The sequence below is a fragment of the Dendrobium catenatum genome, unplaced genomic scaffold (assembly GCF_001605985.2).
Source record: "Dendrobium catenatum unplaced genomic scaffold, ASM160598v2 original_scaffold_76759, whole genome shotgun sequence".
Lineage (NCBI taxonomy): Eukaryota > Viridiplantae > Streptophyta > Magnoliopsida > Asparagales > Orchidaceae > Dendrobium > Dendrobium catenatum.
The window spans coordinates 49,094-55,919 of NW_021395205.1; the positions used below are offsets into that span (position 1 = coordinate 49,094).

General features: G+C 34.6%; 1 long non-coding RNA gene across 1 annotated transcript; it reads right to left on the reverse strand.

Annotated features, from left to right (window-relative positions):
* Positions 1-671: 671 nt before the first annotated feature.
* Positions 672-6,293, reverse strand: LOC114578571. Its single transcript, XR_003699569.1, has 2 exons — positions 6,060-6,293; positions 672-826 (listed from the first exon to the last, which is right to left on the reverse strand). It is a non-coding gene; the product is annotated as an uncharacterized LOC114578571 (long non-coding RNA).
* Positions 6,294-6,826: the final 533 nt, after the last annotated feature.

Sequence of the window (6,826 nt, forward strand, 5' to 3'; positions counted from 1 at the left end):
GAAAAAGAGAGGTGACATTTTTTTCTAGAGACATGACTTTATTGGGAAAAGCATTTAATATGAAGTCCTTCATTATCAGCGGCGTTTAAAAGAAGACATTGAACTAACGCTAATGAGCTCAAAATCTTTGGAATTGTGAACCTTTTCAAAGTTTTCGTGCAAGTGGGATCAAGAAGGAGATAGAGGATGTGGAAAGGAAGTGGAAATTGGCCGACCGTATGGGAAGTTTGTTTTAAGCGAGGCGCTCACCATTAATCTTTTAATTAATAATTATAGAACCTCCTAAAGTCTAAGTACCTGATCTTGAGATTTATTTGAGAAGCTTTCTCATCTTTGAAATGATAAACTATTTTTTTATATTATCATTTCACAAATTCAACTATGGAATCATCTTAATAATTGGTGATAGCCATTCCATGCATGCTAAAATGATAACCCATAACGAAGATAAAACATTCTGGATGAAGTATTAATAAAAATTAAATTTAAGCTAAATTAAGTGATCAAGCCTTAACCTTAGTTTGGGACGGCTTTCCTAATGCTTTATAAAACAGTTTTTTAGTACAAAAAATTTGTGTACTAAAAAACTATTTTAAAAAATAATAAAAAATCTGTCTCAAACGAAGCCCTAATCAAATTTACAAAAAGATGTGATTGGAGAAAAGCACAGATGATCCAAAATTATCTCTTTTATTTGTTTTTTTCTGTAAAAATATACAAAAATAACGGCCAGTAATATTACTGTCCCAATTGACGACTCATTAAGAAGGTCCAATAGGGATGCGACAGGAAGATCTCCCTGCTTGGTAGACTCTATAAAGCCATCCTGTTAGCAGATCCAGGCGATAATATTCTATGATTAGCAATGATTTCTGATAATATTGTAGAAAAAAAATAATGAAAAGAATAACAACGTTTGGAAAGGCTGATGAAGTTTATGACACAGGACTGTTCTACTGACCAACCAATGTAATTAAACATCTTTTAGTCCAATGTGATGGTGATACATGGAATGCAAGTTCGGCAGAATTCTAGAAGTAAACTAGTATATGGATTTCGACCATGCTATGAGCACTTAGAGCATTTAAAGCCCTTACAACTATTAGGATGCACTTGTTTTAATAATATTTGGTTTGAGGTGGGTCCCATGGCCATTCATAGGTGCCAAGTTGCAGAGAGAAATGTGGTTGGACAATTCTCTAGTGGAGAGAACACTTAGAAGGGAAGTTTAACTGTTCCAACAGTTATATGTCAAAGGTAAACTTTTTAAGTGACCATCAGCGTTTAAAGCATTGGACAATAGGATGAGCACATGCTTCAATCATTATATTCCCCACTAATATAAGAGTTTTAGTCCACGCACCAATCGCTTGCCATATATTGAATGTAGAATGTAAAGAATTAAGTCCTTAATGAATCAATGCAAAGCAAATTTCTTTAAATCATGTAGGGCATTATCAATGTAAAGGACAATGGGAAATCTCTACTTTATTCATGTCGTATATGCTTTTATTTAAAAAACTTAACTCCTTATGTATGGTAAGTAATGCCTAGCTTTAAATATTGCAGATTAAAATTCTTATTTTGTTATAATAATAATATCATAACGAATTGTATATATTTTTAATATATTCATTCATATTCCCGACACTATTTTGCTAACCTACCTTCACTTAACAGTAAATTCCCAGCATAGCATTAACATGGACAAAAATGTTTGTGGTAATTAAATTTTAAGGGTACTCAAGGAATGTCAAATTCACTAGACTAACAAACAAAATAATACGGTTGATGAAGGAACGTAGCTAATTGGTCGAACAATGCATTGCTTGTCATCCAATTAATCGTATCATCAATATACTCGTTTGATCTAAAAGCTGTTGGAAGACAGAATTATTTGGGCATCTTCAAACTTAGGGAGGTCCCAGTTATTTCAAAGTTTAAAATAACATGATAATTTTTCACCAAGGGGCCTGAGTCAGGCAACATTAATGAGACTCCCAAGGAAAATCCAACATGAGGAGGAATTGGGGGGAACTTCAAAAGACTGACGGAGAGAGAGATGCAGGAGAAGAGGGCGAAGAGACTATGCTTTAAATGTGATTAGAAGTATACTCCAGGGCACAAGTGTAAGGATTAAACTCTTCAGGTTCTCACCGTCTGTGATGACGAGGAAACTGAGGGACATGAGAGAGAGAGAGAGAGAGAGAGAGAGAGAGAGAGAGAGAGAAGACAAGCTACATCTGGACGTGATGGAGGTCTCTCTAAATTCAGTGGTGGGATTCACTTTGAATCATACCATGAAAGTAAAGTGGGAAAATAGCATACAGGGAGGTGGTGGTGTTGATTGACAGTGGGGTTACCCATAATTTCATCTACAACCAGGTCGTGGACCAATTGGGGGTGACATTGGTGGATATAGTGTGTTATGGAGTGATGATGAGTACAGGGAAGATGAGAGATGGCTCAGAAGATTTGTAGGGGAGTTGTGTTGATCATACATGGGGTTCAGGTAAGGGAGGATTTTCTCCCATTGGAGTTAAGGAGAACTGGTGTCATCCTAGGGATGAAGTGGCTACAAACCTTCGAGGACACCAAGGTCAACTGGGGAGCATTGACGATGAAGCTGATCGTGGAAGGAAAAAGGGTAGTGATCAGGAGAGATTCAAGGCTCACCAACGTCATGATATCACTTAAAACCAAGGTGAGAAGCATATAGGAGGCGGGAGAAGGTTATCTGATGGAACTACATAGGCTGGAGGGGATCATATTAGAGGAGGGCAGGTACCTTCCTTTTTCAATACAACCATTGATTCAATAGTTCAGTGAGGTTTTTCAGCCGCCTCAGGGGTTGCCTCTCCGCGAGAACACGAGCATGCTATCATCTTGAAGGAAGTAGTTTCACCTCTCAGTGTTCATTTATATCATCATCCCCAAATCGAAGGATGAGATTGAAAAATTGATTAAGGAGATGTTGGAAGCAGGGATCATTCAACCCAATATCAATCCATTTTTCAGTCCAGTGTTATTGATTAAGTACTTTAGCAGCAATTTCCTTCATTCTACCATGAGGATAAGGTGACACTTTGGGAGGGGAGTATTGTTAGACCGGTCCAGCCGGTCCTTAAGGCTCACGCAGCCCACAGGCGGAACAGAGGCGAAAGTTTTGTCTCTCCTGTATGTGTCGCTCAAGCCACCGGGTCCAAGGAAGCTATTTAGGAAGGATTTTTGAGGGAGTTGAGAGGAAAATTTCAAAGTAGGGGTTGTTTAGAGATTTCCTTTTGAATTGTATGCATTAAATAGTTTATTTTCCTAGGGTTAGGGCATCTTGATTTTGGCTGAAATTTGAGATCTCGTAGGTTTAGATTTTTGGGCTCTAGCGGTGTCTAGAGATTCTGGAGCGATAGATCCTCCTCTCAAATAGATGATCAATTGTATCTTGTTATTTTCCTTCCGTTAGTTTGATTATTCTAATAAAAATTATTGCTTTTCTAATTTTTTTCCTGTGGATTGATTGATCGTTCTCGCTGTTTTTGTCAAAATCATTAGGTTTCGCTTGAGATCTTCCAGTGTTTCCTAACATAATACAATTATGAGGTGACATCACTTCAGCATCAATGCCATCATAATAGAAATTGAGGTAAAGTTGACCTAGGCAAAATAATAACTTACCATCAAACTCGCCATCGCCATATACCTCATCACCATGAATGATAAGTTCAGTTTAATTGCTCATCAATGTGATTATCAATTAGAAACAAGTCGCCAATACTCGCATGAGCTATCATTCAAATACCCTTGCATATATCTATTGCCAAGTTAGTAGATGCAATAAAGAACAAGGACTATTTCCGCCTTATATCACTATGTACAATTCTCCTCGTTTTTCTTCACTTTCTACAATTCTTCATGGCTACAATAGATAATAATGATTCTCGCCTTATATTACTCCCTTGTCTTTGAGAACATCAACATGCAATTCTATTTAGTTGGCACTAATATTCTCTGCTTATTTTGCAATGCCGTAGTAAACAGAACTTTCATTTGAAAGTCCTAAACTCAACACATAATAAAATAACACCATCATCTGCACTATGACCAACTGTAGTATCTTATGATGGCTGTTTGAATTCTCATTTTTTACCCTTAATTCTCACTCTTCATTAATTCTCACATCTTTATGAAAGAAGATGATTTAAGGTACAATCTATCAACTTTATTGTTAATGATTCAACAAATGTCAACAGCCTAGCAGGTTCTTTTTTGGATAGCCCTTATTCAATGTATTCTCCTCATGGATGAGAAGAAATTATTTTTTAGCTATGAACTCTTCGACCAATATTTAAGAAATAAGTGAGGCTATCAAAACCTTATTAAGCTATGTTGTGATAAGTTCATAATGGATTTCCTCTGCTAGGTTATCTTCAAACTCTCAATCATCTTCTATCATTAAACATATCTCCTCAACTTTAGGAACAGTAAAATTTGAAGCCTACTATTACAAAATGTTTATTATTTTTTAGTGTTAACTCCTTCACTAAGAAGAATTTCAATATTGTGATTAAAATCATATTATTAGTCAAGCTTTTCCCACAAAAAATTGTGATAATAAGATTTCTATAGTTTCACAAGCATGGTGAGTTTGTTAGTCAATTTAAGCTAAATATGATATAAAATAATATACGCATTTAATTAATTCGTATTCACCAATATTAAAGATCAGGGCATATCAATCTAATCAATCTTCCAATTTATCCAAATACAAAGAACCTTAACAATATAGGAATTCACTGAAGAAGAGATATAAAACCATTATTTCATCAAAGCAACAACCATACATACTAATCACACCATAATCAAGAGGAAAGATACAAGCATTTGTATCCTCAAGATTGTCCAACCAGTTAACTAAAACAATAGAATCAACATGAGGGAGTTTGCAAGAATAAACATAATGGGTGAAATAATTTGCTGAGACATAAGCACCAAAGAATTGGAGCATACAAGATGCAAGATAAAAAGATATGAATATCATGATGAATATATCATCAATAATAGTAATATAACTCAAGTGAACTATCATCTTCGTATAAGAAAACATGCATGAATACAATAAAAGATCTGTAGTAGCATATCTTATATAATATAGGTTAGAAACAACCAATTACTTGTCATAATAATAATAAATCATGAGTGAGTGAATTTAACCACATATAACTATCAATTAACTACATTATCATGTTGACTCTCATGATAATCTTGGATATTACTAAAAAGGTTATCAACAAGACAACAACCTAAGAAATTCGTTGCCCCCTCTCAATAATGTTAACTTGGAATATCAAACCCATTTATAAGGCTAATTAGAATGAGATATAACTAAGCCAACATTATGGCATATACCTATGCATAAACAGCCACAATTAAACCAATTACAAGTTAATTTCAAGTTCTATATAAGAAAATTTACCAATAATACTTTCTTAAAATACTTAAATTACTATTAACAATTTCATAATCTCAAATGCATTTTTAACATTAGTGGCATTGAAGTTTTAATAACATTCGCATCAAGTAATGAGTAATTAGTATGAAAATTCTTTAGAATTACTCAAGATGGGGAGATTGAAATTAGTATGATTCACAAAAACAATATATAGCAAGGTGAGTGCTTCCTATTTCAATTTCCAAGAGGTCCCCCATAAAAAGGAGGATAGAAGGTTATATTTACTAATTTACCCATTAACAAGCATGAATCACCGTACATCAATAGTGAATGGCGTTTTTATCATGATTTTGAAATCTTTAGGTTTCAACACACGGTGCATTGTAAACCCTAAAATCAAGATAATCTAAATCATAAATAATGTATTCCAAACAGGTTAAGGCTCTCCATCCCTAGCTCTACTCCCCCTACTACCTCACCCCCACCCCTAATTGTATATGGTTTAGGAGCAGGAAAGCACCAAAATTAAATGTCTGTAAACATCCATGGGTGACACCGAGGAAGAGTAAGAAGACAGTAGAAGAAATACAAAGAGCGATTTTACGTCACTAACCTGTAGCGGCAGAGACTCCAGTTACTTCCAGAATCAACAATGCAGCGCACGATGATTGCAGTTGAGGCGAAAAGGAGAAAGAGGAAGTTACGACAACAGTGCGATCACCGACGATGTCCAATGACCGAGGAAACGACGATGAACGGGGATTGCAAGGGCTTTCTTCTGTAGCTTCCCTCGTTCACCAACCGAGACGAGCAGACGAGGATGACCTTGGGCCGCGGCTCATTGGGTCTCTCTCTCTTTTTTTTTAAAGAAAAAAAGAGAGTAAATTTATGGCCTAAATTTATCTTTTAATCATTTTTTTTTTTTGCAAACATGTGTGTATGAATATTATTAGCATGACTTACACAGTAAAAAAAATACAACTATTTAAATGTATTAATAATAATTATGAATAAAATTTCAGAAAGGATTTATGTATCTATTAAATAGTTAAATATTCATATTTATTTATATAACACTCAGATTTTTAAATCACATAAAAATATCATTGAAATTAACTTCCCCGTGTGAAATACACATATTTTAATGTATATGGTTTAATGTGATTTAGGCTTTGTTTGGAACAAGTTTTCTTACTACTTTTAAAAGCAACTTTCTAGTACAAAATTTTTGTGCTATAAAGCCATTTTAGAAAGCAATAAGAAAGCTGTCCGAAACAAAACCTAGACAATAGCACATGAAAAATTTTATCCCAAAGAGTCATACTATTAACTTATGATCTCTCACTGGATATTAGTCAATAAAATTTCTCTCATTCAAAA